This window comes from Carcharhinus amblyrhynchos, chromosome 24 (assembly GCF_965287045.1).
Source record: "Carcharhinus amblyrhynchos chromosome 24, sCarAmb.v2.hapA, whole genome shotgun sequence".
Taxonomy (NCBI): domain Eukaryota; kingdom Metazoa; phylum Chordata; class Chondrichthyes; order Carcharhiniformes; family Carcharhinidae; genus Carcharhinus; species Carcharhinus amblyrhynchos.
The window spans coordinates 37,066,077-37,092,012 of record NC_137347.1 but is presented as its reverse complement, the minus strand read 5'-3'; the positions used below and the strand labels follow the sequence as shown (position 1 = coordinate 37,092,012).

At 45.3% G+C, this 25,936-nt stretch overlaps 1 protein-coding gene across 1 annotated transcript in view; it reads right to left on the bottom strand.

The window, feature by feature from the left end:
* Positions 1-8,229, bottom strand: part of mecr (mitochondrial trans-2-enoyl-CoA reductase) — a 52,622-nt gene extending 44,393 nt beyond the window's left edge. Inside the window, exon 1 of the mRNA XM_080211474.1 lies at positions 8,137-8,229. The gene's annotated coding sequence lies outside the window, so the exon portion shown is untranslated. The remainder of the gene's footprint in view (positions 1-8,136) is intronic.
* Positions 8,230-25,936: the final 17,707 nt, after the last annotated feature.

Here is a 25,936-nt window from a genome sequence, read left to right as displayed (position 1 = left end):
TGTTGAGATGAAGGCCTGAAGGAATTCAACAACTCCTTTAATGTTACCTTTAAACATACCAAGATGATTCACAAGGAAATTATAAAACAAAACCCGAGCCACTCAAGGAAATATTAGGGCACTTCACCAAAAACATGGTCAAAGGGGTGTATTTAGGCAATGTCTTGAAGCCGAAAAGTGAGGTAGAAAGGCAGAGAGATCTAGGGAGGGTAATTCCATGGCTCAAGTTTCAGGCAGCTGAAGGATGGCAGCCAATGGGGGAATGATTAAAATTGAGGATGCTGAAGAAGACAGAATTAGGGGAGTGCTGATGTTTCCATAGAATCCCTACAGTGCAGAAGGAGGCCATTTGGCCCATTGCATATGCACCAGCTTTCCAAAAGAGCATCCATTCCCCTGCCCCCCACCCACTACCTATCCCCATAACCTGTGCATGAACTTACACATCTTTGGACACGAAGGGGCAATTTATCATGGCCAATCCACCTAACCTGGACATCTTTAGACTGTGGAAAGAATCTGGAGCACTCAGAGGAAACACACGCAGACATGGGGCGAAAGTGTAAACTCCAGACAGACAGTCACCCAATGCTGGAATCGAACACGGATGCCTGGCGTTGTGAGGCAGCAGCGCTGCCTACTGTGCGACCATGCCATGCGATGCATTAGTTGCATGGTGGAAGAGATTACAGTGAAAAGGGGGGAGAACTTGTTCTCTTTGACGTGTCCTGTTTCTACCTTTTAAAATTTTTCAATTTAAAATTGGAATTAACAGCTGGCCCTTCATTGTAGGGCAGCCCTTGACCACAGCTATGACAGATGAGGGCCTCACATCCTCCCTAGAGGACCAGACTCCAAGCAACTCGCCTAGTCCTTACAGCCTTGGGAGCTCAGAAGGTCAGCTTATTTTAACAGTAAGCCTGATGTGACCATTTTATGCCCTTTACTAGTTACCCACAGCTTGCAGGCGAGAATCTCGATACCAATCATCTAGAAAATGACTGGCAGGTGGAATAGTGCTGGTCTGCTGGCTGATTTTCACCCCTCCATAATCACTCCCATATAAGGCTAAAAATTGTGCTCTGGTTCAGCCTCAGACTGTTGTCAGAGGGAATAATAGAGTTAGTGGTTTGGGAACAGAATTTGAGGCAAGGAGTGAAGAAAATGGCATCAGCTTTCCCAATATTATTTGGAGGAAATTTCTGCCCATTAGTAGTGGATAGTGGACAAGCAGTCTGACAGTTCAGATATATAAGGGTTGAGGTGGTAGTGAGGTAGAGCTGGATGTTGAGAAGTAGAAGGGCTTCAAGCTTAGGTGACAAGTTCAAAGGGCATACATGCAGTTCAAGATTGTCCAATGAATTAGAGGGCTGAGGAGGGATGTGGCATTCACCACAAGCCAGTAGTGGTTGTCCTAGTGTGCAGCTGAAGTGTGTAGTAGTATCAACAGTGGACTCCATATATTACCAGCAGTGGGAGAAAGAACCGTAGCATTAAAACCCAAAGGAAAAAGCGCAGTGAAGACTGGAAAACTGGGAAGGCTTGAATGGTGAATCCATGTTATTAATGCAGATGAGATAGCTGGGCTGAGAGGTGTACCAGATTAGGAGCCAACAGAAGCTTGAGGATACAGCCAATGGATAGAGTTCTATATAGTGAGTGTAGCAAAACAGAGTCGACAGCAACAGGAAGCAGACAAAGCATTGATTATTCAATAGAATGGGAGCAGAATCTAGAATATGATGGAATTCAGAAGGAACGGAGTGTGTTGTCCCAAGGAGGAGCATAAAGGAAAAAACAGTTTGGACCAGTGTTATTTCTACCTGTTTAGCTGGTGTGCCATATTAAAGTGTACAAGACCGGTTCAGATCCGTACTATTTCCCATTTTGCTTTTTTTCATATGGGATTCAGCAGAGAATACTGTCTCACTAGAAGACAAATATTACACTAAAGGCAAGAAACCAGCATGAAAGTGGAATTCAGCCTAGAAGACAGCATTTTATTGCCCAGAACTAACAGCAGCAAAGTAAAACTGGATAACAGAATGGAAGCCCAATAGGTAAGAGAAGCCAGTGGGGGATAAATGGTAGAGCTAAGAAATACCAAGAGGTAAAGAACATTATAAGGGGTTGTATATAGACCCCTAAATTGTAGTGATGTTGAGAATGATATTAAACAATACATTAGATATGCATTAGATATTCATGTGATAAAGGACATGTAGTTATGGGTGATTTTAATCTGCATATAGATTGGGCAAATCAAATCAGAGGAGGAATTCCTGGAGTGTATACAGGATGGTTTTCTGGACGAATATGTTGAGGAACCAACCAGAGAGCAAGCATTATAGACTGGATGTTGTGTACTGAGAAAGGAATAATTGGCAATCTAGTTGTGCAAGATTCCTTAAGGTGAGAGACCATAACGTGATAGAATTTTTCATCAAGAGTGACGTAGTTGATTCTGAAACTAGTGTCCTGAATTTTAATAAAGGAAGCTACAAGGATATGACAGATTGGAAAATGTTATATAAAAGGATGGCGGTGGATAGGCAAAGGCAAACATTCAAGGAGCTCACGGGTGAACTGCAACAATTGTTTATTCCTGTCTGGCATAAAAGCAAAACTGGAAATGTGGCCAAACCATGCTTACAAGGAAGATAAGTGACTGTATTAAAACCAAGCGAGAAGCATGCAGATTGGCAAAGAGAAACAACAGACCTGAGGATTGGGAGCAGTTTAGATTTTAGCAAAGGAGGACCAAGGGACTGATTAAGAAGGGGAATATACAGTATGAGAGTAAGCTTGCAGGGAACGTAACAACTGACTGTAAAAGTTTCTACAGGTAGGTGAGGTGAAAAAGATTGGCAAAGACAAAGGTAATCAAAAACAGGGAAATTTATAATGGGGAACAAAGAAATAGCTGATCAACTGAATACATACATTGGTCCTTTCTTCACAAAGGACGACACAAGTAAGTTACTAGAATTGTTGGGGGACACAGGATTTAGTGAGAGGGAGGAATCAAAGGAGATCAGTATTAGAGAAATGGTGTTGGAAAAACTGATAGGATAAAAGGCCAATAAATCCCCGGGGCCTGATAATCTACATTCCAGAATATTTAAGGAAATGGCCTGAGAGATAGCAAATGTAGTAGTGGTCACCTTCAAAGATTCCATAGATTCTGGAACAAGTCCTACAAATTGGAGGGTAGCTAATATAACCCCACTATTTAAAAAGGGAAGTGGAGAGAAGTGGAATTATAAACCAGTAAACCTCATGTCGGTAGTGGAAAAAATTCTAGAATCCGTTGTCAAAGATTTTACAGCAAAATATTTGGAAAACTGGCAGTTTTGGACAGAGTGAGCATGGATTTATTAAAGGAAAATCATTCTTGACAAATCTGCTGTAATTCTTCAAAGATGTAACTAGTAGAGTTGCTGAGGGGGAGCTAGTGGATGTGGTACATTTGGATTTTCAGAAGGCTTTCGACTAAGTTCTACATAAGAGATTAATATGTAAAATTAAAGTACTTGGGATTGGGGTAGTATATTGCGATGGATAGAAAACTGGTTGGCAGACAGCAATAAACGGGTCTTTTTCCAAATGGTAGGCAGTTACTAGTGGGGTACCACTGAGATCGGTGCTGGGACCTCAGCTATATTTTAATGATTTATATGAGGGAACTAAATGTAATGTTTCCAAATTTGCAGATGACATAAAGTTGGGTAGGAGGATGAGGCAAACGCAGAGATGCTTCAGTGTGGTTTGGACAAGTTGAGTGAATGGGCAAATGAATGGCAGATACACTATAATTTGGATAAATGTGAGGTTATCCACTTGAGTGGCAAAAAGGGGAAGGCAAATTACTTTCTCAATGGCCATAAATTAGGAGAGGGAAATGTGCAATGAGACCTGCGTGCCCTCATACACTAGTCACTGAAGGTAAGCATGCAGGTGCAGCAGGCAATAAAAAAAGGCAGATTGTATGTTGGCCTACATAGCGCAAGGATTTGAGTACAGGAATAAGGATGTCTTGATGCAATTATGATGTGGAGGTGCGGGCATTGGACTGGGGTAAAACAGAAAGAAATCCCACAACACCAGTTTAAAGTCCAAACAGGTTTATTTGCAGCAAAAATTTGAATGACCAGCGAACAGACTTCAACTTCACATTGAGGATATCCTCCATTGGAGGATATTCCCTTCTGGATGTGGTGAAGGAGAGGTAGGGCATCCCTTACCCCTGTGTTGGTTGGAGATCTCAAAGTAACATGACCAATCCTGCCTGGGAGAAGGTGGCAACTGTAGCCAGTGTCAGCAGCATGACAAGATGGACAGGAGTTCAACCAAACCAAAATGAACAACCTCCTATGAACTGCAAGGGTGGGTTCTCACCTGTCTCCTCCTGGCATCTGTCCCATCTATCACCCCTGGAATTCATTTACTCACTGCCACCTCACAGCCTCCCAACACCCAATTGCCCAACACTCAACCTCCCAGCGTCTTCTTCAGAAAACCCCTGGTACACCATCACAATCCCTGCCTAGGTGTGATATCTGCATATAGCTTACTGTAGACCACCCACTCTCCAGGTGTCTGGCTCACAGTGTCCTTTTTCTGTCCCCGCAGAAGAAGATAGCCCAGAAAGGGAGAAGATGACCAGGGGATGCCTGATATGACTCCTCATCTCCTATGAGGAAAGGATGATGGAGATCACAGGGAAGGGTCAGGAGCATTCCTGCGCCGACAGTGCAATAGGCCTGTGCCAGGGAAGTTAAGATCCACTGCACCTTCATTCAGGTGACCTATCTTAAGTGAACTGGAAGTTGCCCAGACCCTGTCCTTCCCATTTACTGAACCATGTCCCTTATGTTGCAGGATCACCATCTGAGGAGGTCAGCCCATCTGGAGTCTCAGCCCACTTGCAGCTATCAAAAGCATCTCAGGAGAGCTCCAAGAAATACACCAAAGAGACGTCACATCCATCGTCTGTATCTTCCCTCAGTGCAGACACATACCTCAGTGGGCAATGTTAGCTGAAAGGCTTCTGAGTGACTATCTGCTAAGCAGCACACAGCTGCTGATGGATATCAGGTGGCTTTGTGATTCCAACAGTTGGGTGCTTTAAAGGAATGTATCTAACATAAGTTTGGCATCAAAGGGGCACTCTGTAATTGCGCACCAAAATTTTGTTGTTTAATTTCTAAAAATGTATAGAAATATATATGTATGGACTAATTACATGTACCTTTAAAACTATAAAATATATAAAACACCTCATTACAATTACTAGCAAACTTGCTCCCCATTGATTTAAAGTGAATCCTACATCTATGTTGATTAAACAAAAACCCTAGCAGAGTCTGCCAGTCTTACAGTAGCCCTTTTTTCTATCTTTCTACAGTATGGCTCCGGCTCCGCCCAAGACTGAAGAAACTCCAAAGGGTCGTGAATGAAGCCAGTCCATCACGCAAACCAGTCTCCCATCCGTTGACTCTGTCTATACTTCCCTCTGCCTTGAAAAAGCAGCCAACATAACTAAGGACCCCACGCATTCCAGACATACACTCTTCCACATTCTTCCGTCGGGAAAAGGGTACAAAAGTCTGAGGTTACATACCAACCAACTGAAGAACAGCTTCTTCCCTGCTGCCATCAGACTTTTGAAGGGACCTACTCGCGCTAAGTTGATTTTTCTCTACACCCTAACTATGACTAACACTCCATTCTGCACCCTCTTCTTTCCTTCCCTATGAATGGTATGCATTGTCTGTAGCATGCATGAAACAATACTTTTTACTGTATACTAATATATATATGACAATAATAAATCAAAGCAAATCAAAATCATCCCTATACAAGGAAGAGAACTGCTCCTTGTAGAGTTACACAGTACCATCTGGGTGTGTCCTGCTGCAGTGCCTTTACACCCTTTGGAATGGCCTGATCGACCATGGATGTGAGTAGCCATGGACTATGTGGTACTATCTTTTTGGCACAGTGTTCCTGTTATCAGTTGATGCCTGCTCTAAATGGATGGAAGTACATGAGATACATCTACGACTACACATGCCATCAGCGAGAAGCACCTTACCATCCCTCTTCCAATGGGCTCAAAGAACAAAGAATATCACAGCACAGGAACAGGCCCTTCAGCTCTCCAAGCCTGCACCAACCATCTTGCCTGACTTAACTAAAACTCTCTACCCTTCTGGGGACCATATCCCTCTATTTGCATCCTATTCATGTATTTGTCAAGACGCCCCTTAAAAGTCACTAGTGTATCCGCTTCCACTACCTCCCCTGGCAGCAAGTTCTAGGCTCCCACCACCCTTTGTGTCAAAAAATCTGTCTTGTACATCTCCTTTAAATCTTGAACCTCGCACCTTAAACCTGTGCAGCCTAGTAATTGACTCTTCCACTCTGGGAAAAAGCTTCTGACTATCCACTCTGTCCATGCCCCTCATAATCTTGTAGACTTCTATCAGGTCACCAAGAGCATGGCCCAGTCTTTCAAAGCCAGATTAAAGGAACATCCAACATCATCCTTGGAAACAAAAGTAGCTTGATTCCTTTCAGCTTACAGCACCACCCTGCAGTTGACCACTGGTATTTATTCAGCAGAGTTGCTGATGGGTCTTGTCTAAGGACCAGGTTAAGCTTGATATTTCCAAGTTTGGCAGGGAGGGTAGAGGGAAGACGGTGTAAACAGAAGAGGGTGGCACGGTAGCACAGTGGTTAGCACTGCTGCTTTACAGCTTCAGGGTCCTGGGTTCGATTCCCGGCTCGGGTCACTGTCTATGTGGAGTTTGCACATTATCCTCGTGTCTGCGTGGGTTTCCTCCGGGTACTCCGGTTACCTCCCACAGTCCAAAGATGTGCGGGTTAGGTTGATTGGCCATGCTAAGAAATTGCCCCTTAGTGTCCAGGGATGCGTAGCTTAGAGGGATTAGTGGGTAAAGTATGTAGGGATACGGGGATATGGGGCTAGGGCCTGGTTGGGATTGTGTTCACTGCAGACTCGATGGGCCGAAGGGCCTCTTTCTGCACTGTAGGATTCTATGAAATCATGATTCAACAGAGGATGCCAGCTCACCCTTCAAGGAAGCAGAAGCAATCAGGGATTAGAGGCGGAATTTTACCAAATAAATTCTAAGTGCTGAACAAGCAGGAAAATGGGAGTTTCCCTGACTGAGTTTGACAATGCATTCCAATGGCATTCAACGCAAAGAAAGTGCCAGGATGCGATTCTACTAGGGGGTGAGTGGAGCCTGAACTAACTGGGGAAGCCAGCTGCTGATCTGTAGGATCGCCATTGTGCAGGCACCCCAATCTCCCAGTATATTGGGAGATCCCCGGCCTCCATGGACATCAGGACCCATCCAGCATGGACATTGGGAATCTCCCCCACATGTATGTCATGTGTGTGACATAGGGATCCCGCTCCATGGACATGGGGAGCCACCACATGGATATAGGAACCTGCCCTGCAGGGACTTCATCACACCCCACAGCCAGTCACCTCCCCTCAGCAGAGTTCCCTCCCTCCCTGATCACCATTTCCAGCAGAATTCCCCTACCCGCAATCACCTCCCTGGCAGTGTTACCTTCCATTCCACCCTGGCAGAATTTACCTCCCTCCCAACTTGGCAGAGTCCCCCCTTCCCTTCCACTCCAGCAGAGTTTCTCCTTCACTCTGACCCCTACGGACCTCCCCCCTTGTTTTCCCTTGTCATAGCTCCACCCCTCTCTGGATCTACCTCAACTCTGGTTCCCCCCTTGGCACTGTCCCTGGCAGAGAGTGGGCAGTGCCAGGGTAACCAGTGGGCACTGCCAGAGTGCCAGGTGGGCAGGGCCAGGGAGCCACATGGGTTCTGCCTGGCCTTACCCCCAACCACCCAGGACTTCAGTGGCCAACGATCTCACTGGCGAGGCCATCATTGCCTGGTCCCCTTTTGGTGAGGACCATACGTGATTCCGCCAGGGAGAACCTCAGCCATTGAGGTGATAAACAGGTGATAGCGTCTGGGACTTGTTTTTGACATGTAAATATTTAAATCAACTTTGTGCCCTTACGTACAAAACTGTGGCAATATAATTGGGGGAGGTGAAAAACTGATCTTACCGTCTCACCTTGCCAAAGTTGGTCAGGACGATGTCAGAAGAATGCGCCCTGTGTTTCTGATTAAAGTCATTTATTATTCATGAGGATCTGTATAATTTACTATCATGCCGTGTATTAAGAGACTTGGAGAGAGAGAGTTGTAGTAGCTGGCCCCTTTTGGAAGGTCATCTGACCAGCTCAACCAAGGGGGAATAAATGCTAGTGTGGACTTTTGCCTTAGAGTGGTCCTGTGAACTGTGAACTTCTATCTGCATAGTTTACTACAGTTAATAAATGTTTTTGCCTACTAATTACTGGAACAAAGTACTACACACAGCTTGCCACTTCATCTCCAAACATCCCTTATACCTGGTAGCCTGCTGATTTTGTTTTGCAAACGTATCCAATCACTTTCCCACTTCAGTTTTCCTTCTTAAGAAATAATTGGGACATTTGATTCACACAACTCAATGGTTGATAGTTTTTCAGCACAGCCAAGATAATTAAATGTTACTTTGCCAGCAAATGCATTTGTTGTTAAATTTACAAATTCTCTATGTTTAATTCCATGCCATTCAGAAATGGGAAAGCAAGGCAACACAGAGAAGGTATCAGCAATAATAGTCTGTTTCTTAATGTAATGTCTCACATTATACGGTGAACACTAATCAGGATTTTAATCACAAAAACAATTTTTCCACATATTGTGGGACCTTCTTGACTGCATTCCTATTGAGTTTACGGTTATTTGTTTTCCCCTAAAACGGGCCTTGGTGTTTCATAATGAATTTAGCAATTGTTTCGATGAGTTGCAACTCAATATTATCTACGATTATAACCCTTAGAGAGTGTTTCCATATCAACAATTACTGTTTGTTATTACTGTGTCTCTGGTTCAAAAAACAGTCTTAAGGGGTGATTGTATCAAAAAAACTTCCAAGGATAGGTGGGAAAACAGAACAATAAGTTCAAATTGTGCATTAAAAAATGAAGTAAACAGTTCCTCCCCTGTAGGAGAAGAGTGCAGGGCTTAAATACCAGCCAGTCTCTGACAGCAGAGGGTGCCATTGCACATGCTATCATGGGGGCTGCAACTGATCATGAAATATCGCCCCCACACCTGGCACCCCGGCTGATCACCCCCCCCCTCATCAATTGCCTACAGAATGACAGCCAGGCCCGCCTCCCTCCTCCATCAGTGCCCTGCAAACTGGTAGTGAGGTCCTCCTCCCCCACCAACGCCCTGCACAGTGGCGACAGTGGCCCCCCCCTCCCTTCACTACCAATGGCCTGCAGAGTGACAGTGGGGCCACCCCTCCCTTCCCCACCGATTAAAACTGCAGACTGCACAGTGATCCTCCTCCTTCCGACCTGCCACCAGGAGACCCCTCCCTCAGAAGGCCCTATTCTGTCAGGTCTCACTCCTTCAGCGCTAACTGCTGCCTGGTGGGCAGGGCCAGGGTGCCAGGCTGGCAGTACCAGCCTGGCACTGCCCAAGGGGGCACCACCTCTTGCCCCTTACCTCCCCGGGGGGCCTCAATTGCCACTAGTTCTACTGATGGGCCTTCACGATTCGTCCCCATTTTTGGAGCCCAGCTTTTTTCCTTGTTGGAGAGAACCTCTCCTGGAGGGGCCACAAAGGCAAGTGAGCCCGAACGATTGAGTCCTAGGCTCACTAATTTAATTTAAATTATATTTAAATTTGGTTTAAATAATTAACTCAGCCTTGCACAGGAAATGTGCATGAGGCTGACATTGCCGGATACCTGGTGCTGTGAAGATCGCGAGAGAGTTGGGCATGAACCTGATTTCTTGGCCCTCGTGCAATCTTACTGGCTCGTCCCACCATCGACCAGCAGGGCATGATGCTAAGATTTCCCCCTAGCTTTGATTATATCGTTGTCTGTTATTCAATGTTTTTCTTGTTTAAACCAGTTCTGTGCTTTGTACAGCAACAAGTTATAGGGCGGAATTTTACCACCCCACCTGCTATGGGAATCGGAGCAGGTGAGGAGTGGACCGCGGAAAGATTCGTTGACTGGGCGGGACTTTACGGTTTCGCGATGAACGAGGCCATAAAATCCTGCCCATAATCTTACAGCACAGAAGGAGCCTAGTTGGCCTATTGCGCATGTGCTGGTTGGTTGATAAAAATCCAATTAGTCCCAATAAGCTCTGGCCTTTGAAGAGATTCCACATTAATTCTTAACTTATCTTAGTCCTGTGCACTGCATGTTAAATTTGGGGTTGATTTTCCAGCCCTGTTAGCCCCTGGCCCAAATCCCTGTTATGGACGAAAGAACATAAGAACATAAGAAATAGGAGCAGGAGTAGGCCATCTAGCCCCTCAAGCCTGCCCTGCCATTCAATAAGATCATGGCTGATCTGTCTCAGTTCCACATTCCCGCCCTCTCCCCATAACCCTTAATCCCCTTGCCTATCAAAAACCTATCAACCAGAGGCCTAAAATGGGAGATGCATGATCTTCTAGGGCCCTTCCAGAAAGGCAAGAACTTGATTTTAATTAATTTGAATACTTTGTCATCTCATTAGCAAGATTAATGTCAGATTTCCTAGCCTCACGGAATCTTTCCGCCCTCCAGCAGGATGACAATTGGGTGCCAATTAATATGGGTCCTTAAAAAGAGAACCAGGTGCAATGGACTCCAAGAGGGAGGAAAGTGGTGGGTTCTACAGTGCATTTAGTGCCAAGGTGCAGCTGCTGACAAGATGACATTGGGTGTCCTTCAAGGGTTGCTGGGAGTTGGGAGGCTCCTGCTGGGATGAGAGGGGCCAGATCAGGGGTACCCGGGATAGTGATCACGATGTGTCTGTGTAGTCTTGAAGCCTGCTTTCTTTCTGGTTTAACAAACCCGGCACATTGCACAGCACTGCTGCAGCCTGTCCATCCTAAAATCCTCTCACTAGACAAGCCATTCTGTAGCTTGTCTGTTGCGGAAGCTTTTCATACCCCATGAAGTTTCAAAAGGCTGTGTAGATTTAATGTTTAGTCTACCTATTTTTATCCCTACAGTGCACAGGGAGGTCATTTGGCCCATTAAGTCTGCACCAACAATACACAATTTAGCATGACTAAGCCAACTAACTGCACATCTTTGGACTGTAGGATGAAACTGGCGTACTCGGAGAGATCCCACACAGACACAGGGAGAATTTGCAATCTCCACACTGTCACCCAAGGCTGGAATTGAACCGGGATGCCTGGTGCTGTGAGGCAACAGTGCTAACTATTGTGCCACCATGCTAACTCCATTGTACCACCGTGCCGCCCATCATTTATCCCTTTGTAGTTACTTGTTTATATTCAGTTTTACACCCCATTATCTTTTACAAGCCTCTGCTGTTTAGCCTGCTGTTGTCTGCTTCATAGGACCTATTGAGATTGTTTGTTTACACAACATTTCATACCCCATTTACTCTCAAGAACTATCTCAATTGCACACCTGGGGTCTGACTGAACTCAGTTTTCTTTCCACAGTTTTTTTTCAATCCCGATGATGTAAAATCTCTGTGGCTTTCTTGAGAGGTTTTTTTCCATCCAAGAGCTGGCTCCACTCAGACAGTAGAGCACAAGGGTTCTTGAGTGATGACCTTCTCATAAGCATGGTTGAATTTTCAGACTGAGCGTCAGTTGAGCAGAATCTCCCAGATTTTGGCTGCCAATGGTCTGGGGGATTGGGACTCCTGATTTGAGCATAAGGGGATAATAAGACTGAAGTTTGCCAGCCTAAGGGGCTGGCGGCATGTTATCCAGAGAGAAGACGGGACAATATTGTTCAGGATGATTTGGGGGGGTGGGGCACAATATGGAATGTGCTGTCGGACTGTAACTCATACGTCTTCCAGCGGTTGCCCAGGTGCACTAGGTTAAAGGAATGACAATGAAACATCACAGGATGCCCAACCTTGAATATCCATGGTGCCAAATAGTTTTGCCCTTCTCAGCCTCTGAGGTTTCAAGTCCCTTCTTACGTTCATGCCTATACTATTCGTCCAACCAATTGGCCAACATCATTTATCCTTTACCACTCTCGGCTGCGCTCATTGTCCAAGTCAGAATTGAATCCTTAACTGTCAGGGGTTGAATGTTGGGTGCCAGGCATTGGGGGGATATGCTAGCACCTAGCAGCAACAATCCAACTGCACTGGGGGCACCAGGGTTCCTTAAGGTTCACATGGGCATTCATGTGCCACAACACATGATGGTGTTGTGGCACATGAATGCTGCTGATGTGAAGAGCCTGGGTTGGCAATGTCAGTGAGCCCCTTGTCAAGGCAGGAGAGAGATGAAGAGGCGCTGTGAGGAAAGCTATGCTGCTTTTCAGGTTCTGCTCATGTCTGATTCCAATCTGTCTGGTGACTGCACACTGACTCCCAGGCTCATTTTTGAATGAGGATGGCGGAACATATTTCTTTGTCCCACTCCTCCAAGGGGCAAGGTCAAGAGTTCAGTAAGCAATGAAGCAGTCATTCCAGAATGTCTGTGGGTCTCCTGGGATCTAACTATAGGGATTGCTTGGAAAGTCTGCAGGAGGAGTTCAGATGGGGTGATAAATCCTTGTGGGATAAGAGCCAAAGACTGTGAAGTTGCAGTTTTGAGGTGCAGAATTCTTTAATGTGATGAATTGCTACAGTACTACATTATCTACTCCCTGACTAATGGTGTCACCTGTGCCCACTCTGTGCTCCGACAACGTCTTAATCTTACAAGGCTTACCGCTACATCCAGGTGTCCCCCCAGGATGCTGATCAGAACTGGAGGCAGCCCATTGCCTTCTGAGGCTGATTGCCTGAGATGCCCTTGGCAGGTGTTCCCTGGAGGTCGTGGTCCTGGAGGGACCCAACTGATTTTCCCAACTAATGTTGCCTTGGCACCCTGCTCTGCCCTGATGCTTCTGATATGTGCCAGTGTCAGGAAGGGGAGAATCAGAAGGGCTGCACACTGCTAGAGTCTTGTTGGTGGAAGTCCTTGGGATGGGTTCCAGCACTTTGTCTCCCTTGGAGTGTTCATGGGCTCCTGGACGTCTCCCTGGTGTTGGCAGCTGGATTAAACTGTCAGTATCCTCTGTGACTGGGCCATGCTTCTCTGTAACTGGGCCATGCTTCTCTGTGACTGGGCCAAGCTTCTCTGTACCTGGACCATGCTCTTGAGGCCCTCAATCTATACCTCTTCCGTTGCTCCATGCCTCCTCAGTCTCTGAGAGTATAAGTACATTCTTGCATTTATGTGAGTAATATTCATCCAACCAATTGGCCATCATCATTTATCCCTCACCACCCTTAGCAGCTCTCATTCTCCAAGTCAGGAGTGGGTTGAATTCTTAACTCTCAGGCTTTCCAATGTGTTCTCCCTCCTTGCAGTGTTGGCCTGGGTGCCCACAATTCTGGAACTATCTCCTGTGACTGAAGGCTTTGTCCTCCAATTAGCCTTGCAGTTGCAGGAATGTTGCTCACAATGCTCCCCCCCCACCCCTGGATTTTCTGGTTCTGACTTTGCATCTCCAACATCTCAGTGAGAAACCTTTCCAGAGGCATTGCATCTGGCTGTGGGCCAGCTGTTTCATGGGATTCAGCAGACCCCTGATTGCCTGATCCTTGGGATGTTCCTGTCTCACCTGATATGCATCAGCAGCTGTGTGCTACTTAGCAGGTAGTCACCCAGAAATCTGTCTGTAACATCACCCACTGAGATTGTCTCTCTGCGCTGGTGGATGGTGCGGGTGATGGATGTGATACCTATTCAGGCGCTATCGAGGGTTGCGGGGCGCTGTGACTTCAGATGGCTTGGCCTCATCAGACTGTGATCCTACAACAGAAGGGATGTGGTTCAGCAAATGGGAACCAGAATGGTCTGGGTAACTTCCAGCTCACTTGAGACAGGTCACCTGCATGAAGGTGCGGTGGATCCTCATCTTTCATGCAGACCTATTTCACTGTCCATCATGCTTTATTCCTGGCCCTCCCCAGCGAGTTCCATCACCCTTTCTTCAAAGGGATTGTAGCTGGGGATCCACTAGCAAGTTGGAAGAGTGCAATAGTATAGTTATCCAGGATTCTGCTTTTAATGGTTTTAACTTTTCTTGGATGGTGAATGAGTGGGACTCTGACTTTAAAATCAGAGTCTCGGTAGCTTTCAATACAGAAGTTGGAACTTCCCGGGCAATTTCTATGCAGTCATTGTGTGGGATCTTCTGAGAGGTCTCACAGCGCATCTTCTGGAGTTCCTCTGTAATCATAAAGTCATAGAAGTTTACGTGGAAACAGGCCATTCAGCCCAATTTGTCCATGCCATCCTTTTTATAAAAACCCCTAAGCTAATCCCAATTGCCCACATTTAACCCATATCCCTCTATACCCATCATACCCATGTAATTATCTAAATGCTTTTTAAAAGACAAAATTGTACCCGTCTCTACTACTCTCTTTGGCAGCTTCTTCCAGACACTCACCACCCTTTGTGTGAAAAAAATTCTACTCTGGACACTTCTGTATCTCTCCCCTCTCACCTTAAACTTATGCCCTCTAGTTTTAGACTCCCCTACCTTTGGGAAAAGATATTGACAATCTAGCTGATCTATGCCCCTCATGATTTTATAGACCTCTATAAGATCACCCCTCAGCCTCCTACGCTCCAGAGAAAAAAATCCCAGTCTATCCAGCCTCTCTTTTTCACTCAATCCATGTTGTCCCTCTTTCTAGTTTAATAATTCCCTTTCTATAAGAGGGTGACCAGAATTGCACACAATAGTCCAACTGTGGCTTTACCAATGTCTTGTACAACTTCAACAAGACATTCCAACTCCTGCATTCAATGTTCTGACCGATGAAATCAAGCATGCCGAATGCCTTCTTCACTATTCTGTTCACCTGTGACTCCACTTTCAATGAGCTATGAACATGTACCCCTAGATCTCATTGTTCTGTAACTCTCCCCAGTGCCCTACAGTTAACTTAGTAAGTCCTGTCCTGGTTCAATCTACCAAAATGCATCACCTCGCATTTGTCTAAATGAAACTCCATCTGCCATTCATCAGCCCACTGGCCCAATTGATCAAGATACCGCTACAATTGGAGATAACTTTCTTCACTGTCCACTATGTCACTAATCTTAGTGTCATCTGCAAACTTACTAACCATGCCTCCTATATCTTCTGGAGTTCCTCTGTAGTATATTCTTCCAGAAAACAGAAGACCTCTGCTTCTGTTTGATTGAGTCAGTGTAAATGTGTCATACTTCTGCATAAATCTTTAAGTTTTGGGAGGGTTTGATAGCCTGGACACAGAAAAGATATTTCCACTTGCAGAGGCATCGAATCCAGGGACCATAAATATAAGACAGTGAAAAATAAATCTATTGGGGGATTCAAGAGAAACATCTTTACATAAAGAGTGGGAAGAATGTGAAAATTGTAGAAATAGAAAGGCAAATAGTGTAGATGAATTTAAAGGGAAGCTAGATAGTTGCATGGGGGAGAAAGAAATAGAAGGATATTCTCATAAAGTTATATAAAAAAAGGTGGGAGGAGGCTTTTGTGAAACATAGACACCACCACAGACCAGTTGGGCCAAATGGTCCATTTTTGGTGCTGTAGATTCTAAGTAATCCTCTGTATTGTGACAGCTTCCATGTTTATTGACACCTTATAATGTATATCAGTAATGTAACATGCAATGGTTTTCTTCTTTCCCAGTATCTGGTGGAATTCCAACAGAGTCCATCAGTGCAGTGTCCCTGCAGAAGAAGATATTATTGAAATGGGTGAGCCACTGGGGTTTAATTGTGTCATCACACACCATGAGGTAACTTTTGTGACAAATAAAATGTGACAATGAGATCTGAAAGTTAATGGTCACAGGCAGGATGATTGAATCAATTCGACTTTACACGGTCAATCAAGGATTCTCGCCACTAAACCCAATGAATGAGTGTTGGGGCATGTGGATGGTTTGTATTTCTTTCTCAGCATTTCCAGATCACACATCTCCAGCTGGTATCCAAATTCTCTCGAAGTTTCAGGTGGAGAGTAACCATGTCCATAACCAATAGCTCTTTGGTTCTGGTCTTCTAATGTTGTCCAGTCATCTCTCTACAACAGTACAAGTGTGATGGATTGTGCATCTGAACCCACTAGTTGCAAATGGTGCTGCCCATTTAATGTCCCATTGACCGAGAAAACTAGATGCTTATTTATTTCTGTCACAAGCTCCAGCATTCAAACGTTGGTTAGGATTCACCAATTAAATATTATGAATTCCCTGGGGTATACATTAGCATGAGATTTCTTCTTTCAGTGAAAAGTGTCGATTTCTCGAAGTTAATGACTGTCATTGCTTCACTTTCTCTTCCTTTTCTCTCCTCTCTTCCCCTTTTCTAGTGATAGTAGGGTTCTGCAGGGATCTGTGCTAAATGCTGCAACTTTATAAGACCCTTGTCAGACCCCACTTGGAGTACTGTGCGCAGTTCTGGTCGCCTCACTACAGGAAGGATGTGGAAGCTATTGAGAGGGTGCAGAGGAGATTTACAAGGATGTTGCCTGGATTGGGAGGCATGCCTTATGAAGGTAGGATGAGGGAGCTAGGTCTCTTCTCCCTGGAGAGACGAAGGTTGAGAGGTGACCTGACAGAGGTTTATAAAATGTTGAGAGGAATAGATAGGGTGGATTCTCGGAAGCTCTTTCCCAGGGCTGAAATGGTTGCTACGAGAGGACACAGGTTTAAGGTGCTGGGAAGCAAGTACAGAGGAGATGTTAGGGGTAAGATTTTCACTCAGAGGGTGGCGAGTGAGTGGAATCGGCTGCCGTCGGTGGTGGTAGAGGTGAACTCGCTGGGGTCTTTTAAGACTTCTGGATGAGTACATGGGATCTAATGGGATTGGGAGTTACAGATAGTTCTATGGCTTGGTAGGTATAGATGTGATTGGCGCAACTTGTGGGCCTAAGGGCCTGTTTGTGCTGTAGTGTTCTATGTTCTATGATCCCAACAGTTTACAATTTTACATTAATGATTTGGAAGAGGGAATTGAATGTATTATCTCCAAATTTGCAGATGATACAAAGTTGGATGGGAGGGTGAGCTGTGATGTGAATGCAGAGATGCTTCAGCGTGATTTGGACAGGCTGAGTGAGTGGGCATGTCTGTGGGAGATGCAGTATAATGTGGATAAATAGAACAAAGAACAACCCAGCACGGGAAACTATATAAAATACATTCCATTGAGATGACGAGACGATGCCAGATTGCATAATGCAGTCATATTTACTACACCCTTTCACAGGTTTTGAACAGCCTTCACTGTGTGTCCACATTCTTCGCAATAGCCACTGTCGGGACAGCCCTGGGAACAAGGCGATAACAGTCCTGACAGACAGCGCCCTTCGGCCCAACGAGCCCGCGCCGCCGCATCCTCCTACACCTACCCTGCCCTGCGTGTATGCGAGTGGAACCCCTAACTTAGCCAGATTCAAGGGAGAATAGTGTCAATTTGGTAAACCAATCAGCCTAAGAGCACATCTTTGGGGTGTGGGAAGAAACCGGAGTGACCGGAGGAAACACACGCAACCACAGGGAGAATGCGCAAACTCCCACAGACACAGGCCCAAATCCATGTATTTGCACAGCTAGCAGTGCTAGTCATTGAGCTGTTGCGGCGCCCGTCTACCGGTCCAGGATCAAGCACACACACCGACACGAAGTACTAGGCCACTCCCGGAACCTCCAAGAACAGCCCACGCACGACCCACCGTGTGCATGCCCCTTGTTTGACAACAAGGTGGACCGCCACCTGCGGAATAAAAAGACAAAAACGTTAACATGTAAGTCTGCATTTCTGGTGTCTCCCAAGGCTCTGACCCTATTTAATACCCCCTACTATAACCCTCCATCCTTGTTTCGCTCATGTGTCTATCTAAGTAAACCTTAAACAAGTCCAACGTTCCTGCCTCCACCACCCTACTCGGTAGCGTGTTCCATACCCCCACGACCCTCTGCGTGAAGAACCTTCCTCTCATATCCAAATTATACTTCTCCCCCCTCACCCTTAGATCATGACCTCTCGTAATTGTACCCAATCTAGGGAGCAGCCTATCACTATTGACTCTATCTATTCCCTTCAGTATCTTATATACCTCTATCATGTCTCCCCTTAATCTCCGTCTTTCCAAGGAGAAAAGTCCCAGTTTCTCCAACCTTTCCTCGTAACTCAGTCCTTCCATGCCAGGCAACATCCTGGTAAAATGTGAGGTTATTCACTTTCGTAGTAATAATTGGAAGACAGATTATTACTTGAATGGGTGTAAATTGAGAAGGGTGGATACTCAATGAAACCTTGGTGTCCTCGTGCATCAGTCACCAAAAATAAGCACACAAGTATATGGGGATATTTTGCTGCAATTGTATAGGGTATTAGGCCATCTGAAAGAAATGGTGGAGGTGATAGTGGATGCCTTGGTGGTTATTTTCCAGACGTCGCTGGATTCCGGGGAAGTGCCGGAGGATTGGAAAACGGCTAATGTTACGCCGTTGTTTAAGAAGGGTGCCAGGCAAAAGGCAGGGAATTATAGGCCGGTTAGTTTAACGTCTGTTGTAGGTAAAATGTTAGAATCCGTCATCAAGGAGGAAATAGCGAGGCATCTTGAGGGGAATTGCTTGATAGAGCAGACGCAGCACGGTTTCGTTAAAGGGAAGTCGTGTCTGACAAATTTACTGGAGTTCTATGAAGATGTGTCTAGGGCGGTGGATAGAGGAAAGCTGGTGGATGTGGTCTTTCTTGATTTTCAGAAGACGTTTGACAAGGTATCTCACAAGAGGTTATTGCAGAAGGTCAGGGGACATGGAGTTGGGGGTAGGGTGTTAGTGTGGATAGAGGATTGGTTGTCAAATAGGAGGCAGAGAGTGGGGGTCAATGGGTGCTATTCGGATTGGCGGTTGGTGACTAGTGGAGTGCCCCAGGGGTCGGTGCTGGGGCCTCAGCTATTTAGCATTTATATAGATGATCTGGAGGAGGGAACCGAGTGTATGGTGTCGAAATTTGCTGATGACACCAAGATTGGTGAAATGGCAAATTGTGCGGAGGGTGTGGAGAGTCTACAGAAGGATCTAGATAGACTGGGCGAATGGGCCAGGAAATGGCAAATGGAATTTAATGTTGGCAAGTGTGAGGTGGTCCACTTTGGTAGGAATAATGGTAGGAAGGATTATTACTTACGTGGCGAAAAACTGCAGCATGCGACGGTGCAGAGGGACCTCGGGTCCTTGTGCATGAGTCGCAAAAACCCAGCTTGCAGGTGCAGCAGGTGGTCAGGAAGGCGAATGGGATGCTGGCCTTCATAGCGAGGGGGATTGAATATAAAAGTAGGGAGGTCTTGCTGCGGCTGTATAGGGCATTGGTGAGGCTGCAGCTGGAGTACTGTGTGCAGTTTTGGGCGCCGTACTTACGCAAGGATATTTTGGCCTTGGAGGGAGTGCAGAGGAGGTTTACTAGGCTGATGCCGGAGTTGAGGGGGTTGAGCTATGAGGAGAGGCTGAATAAACTAGGCTTGTACTCGTTAGAGTTTAGAAGAATGAGGGGAGATCTCATTGAGACGTATAAGATGATGAATGGGATGGATAGGATAGAGGTGGAGAGACTCTTTCCGCTCAGAAAGGACAGTAGGACTAGGGGGCACAGCCTCAAGATAAAGGGGGGGCGGTTTAGAATGGAGTTGAGGAAGAATTTCTTCACTCAAAGAGTGGTGAATCTCTGGAATTCTCTGCCCGTTGAAGTGGTGGAGGCTACCTCACTAAATATTTTTAAGAAGCGGGTTGATGGGTTTTTGATAAGAGAGGGGATTAAGGGTTATGGGGAGAGGGCGGGAATGTGGAACTGAGCCACGACAGATCAGCCATGATCTTATTGAATGGCGGGGCAGGCTCGAAGGGCTAGATGGCCTACTCCTGCTCCTATTTCTTATGTTCTTATACCTGGAGCATTGTGTACAGTTTTGGTGTCTTTATCTGAGGAAGGAATTTTCTTGCTACAGTAGAAGAAACCAGGCTGATTCCTGGGATGGCAGGTCTGTCATATGAGGAGAAACTACGTTGGTTAGGATTATATTCACTGGAGTTATGAAGGGTGAGAGGGGATATTGGAGGCTTTGGAGAGGGTGCAGAGGAGGTTTACCAGGATGTTGCCTGGTATGGAGGGGAGGTCCTATGAGGAGAGACTGAGGGATTTGGGGTTGTTTTCACTAGAAAGAAGGCGGCTAAGAGGGGATCTTATTGAAACATATAAGATGATTAGAGGTTTAGATAGGGTGGATAGTGATAGCCTTTTTCCTCGGATGGAGAAAGCTAGCATGAGGGGGCATGGCTTTAAATTAAGGGGGGGTAGTTATAGGACGGATGTCAGGGGTAGGTTCTTTACCCAGAGGGTGGTGAGGGATTGGAATGCCCTGCCTGCTGCAGTTGTAAATGCGCCTAGCTTGGGGGCGTTTAAGAGATCCGTGGATAGGTTTATGGACGAAAAGGGATTGGTTTAGGTTAGTGGGTCATTGTTTTTTAACTGGTCGGCGCAACATCGTGGGCCGAAAGGCCTGTTCTGCGCTGTAGTGTTCCATGTTCTATGTTCTATGTTCTATATCATAGAAACTCATAAAATTCTAACAAGATTAGACAGGGTAGATTCAGGAAGAATGTTCCCAATGGTCGGGAAGTCCAGAACTAGGGGTCATAGTTTGAGAATAAGGAATAAACTTTAAGAATTGAGGTGAGGAGAAATCTCTTCACCCAGAGGGTGATGAATGTGTGGAATTCACTACCACAGAATGTAATTGAGACCAAAACAGTGTGTAATTTCAAGAGGAAATTAGATATAGCTCAAAGGGCTAAAGTAATCAAGGGATATGGGGCAGGTGGGGGATGAAGGATCAGGATATTGAATTTGATGATCAGCCATGATCAAAATGAATAGTAGAGCAGACTCAAAGGCCCAGATGGCTTATTCCTGCTTGTAGTTTCTGTGTTTCTTTTTCTCTCTCTCTCTCTGTCTTAGCCCATTTACTTCTGATTCTGCACAGCTGGCTGCTGACCTTGTCCTGGAATCTTACAGAAAATAGCACTAATGACAGTTACACATTGGGAGTATTGCTTCATGTTACATTGAAACATAGAAAACCACAACCACATTATTAGATGTTTATTATAGACCCCCAGATAGTCAGAGGTACAGTGAGGAACAGTGCGGGTGTGGAGGGGTGGGGTGGGGTGGGGTGGGGTGGGGGGTGGGGTGGTTGGCACGGCGGCACAGTGCTGAGCACGGCTGCCTCACAGCACTAGGGACCCAGGTTCAATTCCCGGCTTGGATCACTGTCTGTGTGGAGTTTGCACGTCCTACCAGTGTCTGTGTGGGTTTCCTCCAGATTCTCCAGTTTCCTCCCACAGTCCAAAGATGTGCGGGTGAGGTGGATTGGTTGTGCTAAATTGCCCCTTAGTGTCAGGGGGACTAACTAGGGTAAATGCATGGAGTTATGGGGATAGGGCTTGGGTGGGATTGTGGTCGGTGCAGACTTGAAGGGCCGCAAGGCCTCCTTCTGCACTGTAGGATTCTATGAATGATCTATAAACGTATGCTCAGTTTGTGGAAGTGTGTAAAAACAATAACTATCGGGTTAATATATTAAGTGATTTCAACTTTCCCAATATTAACTGGGACATTCATCGTGTTAAGGGCTTGGATGAGGTAGATTTGTGAAATATGGACAGGAGAATTTTTTGAGTCAACATGTGGAGGGTTCAAGAAGGGAGGGAGCTGTGCCTGACCTGATTCAGGGGAATAAAGCCAGACAGGTGGTGGGGGGGAGCATAGTGATGACAACATAATACAATTTAAGCTTGTTATGGACAAGCTGCCAAAAAAGTTTTGGATTGGGGGAGAGTGGATTTTAGTAAAATAAGACAGGATCTGGCCAAGGTAGACTGGGAAAAGCTACTAATGGGAAAACCTATAGAAGAGCAACAGGGGGATTCAAAAAAGAAATGGCGAGAATACAAGCCCAGCATTCCCACTTGAGTGACAGGTAGGAATAACAAGCCCAGAGAACCAGGGATGATTAGAGATATTCAGGATACAATGAGAAGGAAAAGAAAAGCTTTTAAATAGTACAATGGGGGCAAATCAATGGAGGCACTAGCGAGGCATAGAAAGAGCAGGGTGGAGGTTAAGAAATCAATTAGGAATGCAAAGAGGGGATATGAGAAAGTTCTGACTACTGAAAGTAGGGAAAATCCAAGATATTCTATAAGTATATCAATGGGAAGAGGATAACCAGGAAAAGAGTAGAGTCCATTAGGGATCAAGGGGGCAATCTGTGGGTGGAGCCAGAGGACGTTGATAGAGTATTGAATGAATACTTCACATCCGTCTCCACCCAAGAGAATGAGGACAATGATATAGAAGAATTCAGGAATAGAGACTGTGAGGTTCTTGAGCAAAGTGACATAGGCACAAAGAAGGTATTGGAGGTATTGGCAGCCTTAAAATTAAATAAATCTCTAGGTCCCTTTAAAATAGCCTTGGACGCTGTTATAGAGTGTTACAGTAAGCATCTTTCTATTTGAATGTTTGTACAGATGTCTTTTGCGGGTATGAGCATGCATAAATGACTTCATTGGGAGCGCGAGCTTTTGTGGGTTTAGTCTTACTATGAGGAACCTATGTAACTGGTTGCCTCCAGTTCTGAGTTCATACTGTTATAAAGTTACTGTTGTGAAGAAGACTGAATACGACGATGTGTTTGACTATCATTTGTCTCCAAGTTACCACATTATTTTTGGCGTTGAGGAGATGAAAACAGCAAAATAAAAGGAAAATTTGTGACTCAGCATGGCACTACAAAGATTTGCACAGTGGTTAGTTGGTTCCCATTGTGAGGGCTGTGATCAGCAGTTTAGTGAGTTTACCAGTGAAAACAAGTTAACATCATCGTGATTATGTTTGGGACCATCAGTGAGTTTATGGAAGAGAACGGGGACAGGACTGAATACATGGAAAGGTTGGAGTATTTTCTCTTGAAAAATGCAATTGCAGCTGAGGCTAAAAAGTGCTCAATTCTATTGAGTGTTTGGAGTGAAGAGTTAAAAGCTAATGAGGAATTTAGCAATGCCAATAAATCCTATTTGAGGATTTAATTGCATTCGTTCAGACTCACCATAATCCAAAGCCCTCAGTGATTGTCCAGCAATTCAAGTTACATTCTCATTTTTGGAAGGTGGGACAGTCTGTAATTAACTTTGTTACTGAATTAAGCCAGCTCTCTGAACAGTAAGAGTTTGGAGCAGAATGGAAGGACCAGCTCCGGGACATACTGATCTGTGGCACTAATGCGAATAGCATACAGTAGTGTTTGTTAGAAGAAGTCAGTGACTTTCAATAAGGCTCTAGAAATTTCTAGGGCATGGAAATGGCTACCAGCAATGTAAAAGACATTTGGAAGGGCGATGGTGGTGCACAGGTAGCGTAGTGCATCAAGTTAAGAAAGTGCTGCAAGCAAAAAGGAATGGAATGTTTCTGATATGGAGGGACACGCCATGCAAATCATTGCAAATTTGTAGATGCTGTTTGTCACAGTTGCAACGAAAAGTTTAAAGTTTATTTATTAGTGTCACAAGTAAGCTTACATTAACACTGCAATGAAGTTACTGTGAAAATCCCCTAGTCACCACACTCCGGCACCTGTTGAGGTACACTGAGGGAGAATTTAACAAAGAGCAAAGAACAGTACAACAGAAGAACAGGCCTTTTGGCCCTTCAAGCCTACACCAATCATCATGCCTGCCGAAACTAAAACCAAATGCACTTACAGAGTCCTTTTCCTTCCCTTCCCATCCTATTCATGTATTCATCTAGATGCCCCTCAAATGCTGCTATCGTACCTGCTCTCACCACCTCCCCAGACAGCGCATTCCAGATATTCACCACCCTCTGTATAAAAAACTTGCCTCATACATCTCCGATAAACTTCTCCCCATGCACCTTAAACTTACGTCCCCTAGCACTTGACTTTTCCACCTCAGGTTATTGATTCTGTCCATGCCCTCACAATCTTGTAGGCTTCTATCAGGTCGCCCCTCAACCTCCGACGTTCCAGTGAGAACAAACTGAGTTTATCCAACGACTCCCCATAGCTAATACCCTCCTGACCAGGCAACATACTGGTAAACCTCTTCTGCACCCTCTCCAAAGCATTTAGCATGGCCAATGTCTCTAGCCAGCATGTTTTTCAATCTGGGGAGGAAACCAGAGCACCTGAAGGAAACCCATGCATACATGGGTAAAATGTGTAGATTCCACACAGACAGTGACTCAAGGTGGCACTATGAGGCAGCAGAGTTAACCATGTGTCAAAAGGATCAGTTAGCTAAGAATTGTAGGGGTACTAAAAACATGTCAAAGACCGAGTAGGGAAATTCAAATTTGAAAAAGCCTCAAAATCAAAAAAACACATCACCTGGAAAGTTCAGAGCAGGCAGAGGAGAATTCTTACAGTATGTTTAATGTGGGTGAGGGGCGCACGGAGCCTATTTATGCAATGTTGAAAGTTAATGATAAACAAACTAAGGTGGGGGTGGACATGGGAGCCTTTGCATCTATAATTAGTGAGGAGACCTACAGGAAGACTTGGGGCTCTTAGCAGGCACAGTCCTTACTAGGGCAGGGATCCAACTTCAGACATACATTGAAGAGGGTATACCATTACTTGGGGCATTAGAGGTGGACATTGCATATGACAGCCAAGAAGCAAGAGCACATCTCCAAGCTGTAAAAGGGAAAGGGCCTATTTTATTAGGTTCAGTACCAGGCTTACAAAGAACAAAGAAAATTACAGCACAGGAACAGGGCCTTCGGACCTCCAACCCTGTACCGACTATGCTGCCCGACTAAACTAAAACTCCCTATCCTTCCAGGGACCATATCCCTCTATTCCCATTCTATTCATGTACTTGTCAAGAAGCCTCTTAAAAGTCACTACCTACTTCCACTACCACCCCCGGCAACGAGTTCCAGGCACCCACTACACCCTGAGTAATAAGTCTGCCTTGTACATCTCCTTTAAGCCTTGCCCCTTGCACCTTAAACCTATGCCCTTCGCCTCTTAAACCTAGGCCAAAGCTTAGTAGGCATGATTGGTTCTGTAAAATTCTGTTGGACTGTCATGAAATAAAGCACACACAGGTCAAAGAGAATGTCATTCAGAAATATCCTGAGGTTTTAAAGGATGAACTCGGTACTTTGCATGGCACTGCAGTTAAGTTGTTCATAGATCCGCAAGCTACTCCTCCCTTTTTCAAACCCAGAACAGTGCCGTACGCCACGAAAGTTAAAGTGGGGAAGGTGTTGGAATGGCTGCAAAGGCGTGGAATCATTGAACCCATTCAGTTCTTACGTTACACAGCTCCAATTGTTCCTGTTCTTAAAAGTGATGGTACTGCGTGCATATGTGGACATTATGAATCCACCATCAATCAGACCTCCAAGCTGAATGCTTATCCGTTGCAGGAGGTGGAAGATCTGATCAGGAGGAAAGAATTCTCAAAACTTGGCATGAGGCAGACCTACCAGCAGCTTTTGTTTGAGGAGGTCTTAAAACACTATAGAGGTTTCTGATTGTGCTTACCCCAAAACCGGAAAATCCCACCTGTGGTCAACGGATCTTTCCATGGTCCTCCCTTGCTGCTGCAATTCCCCTGGCAGGCAGACGAGAAAAATTCACCCTATGTCATAATCAACACTTGCAAGTGTTTGTTCAAATACAACCATATGCTTTTTGGGGTGTC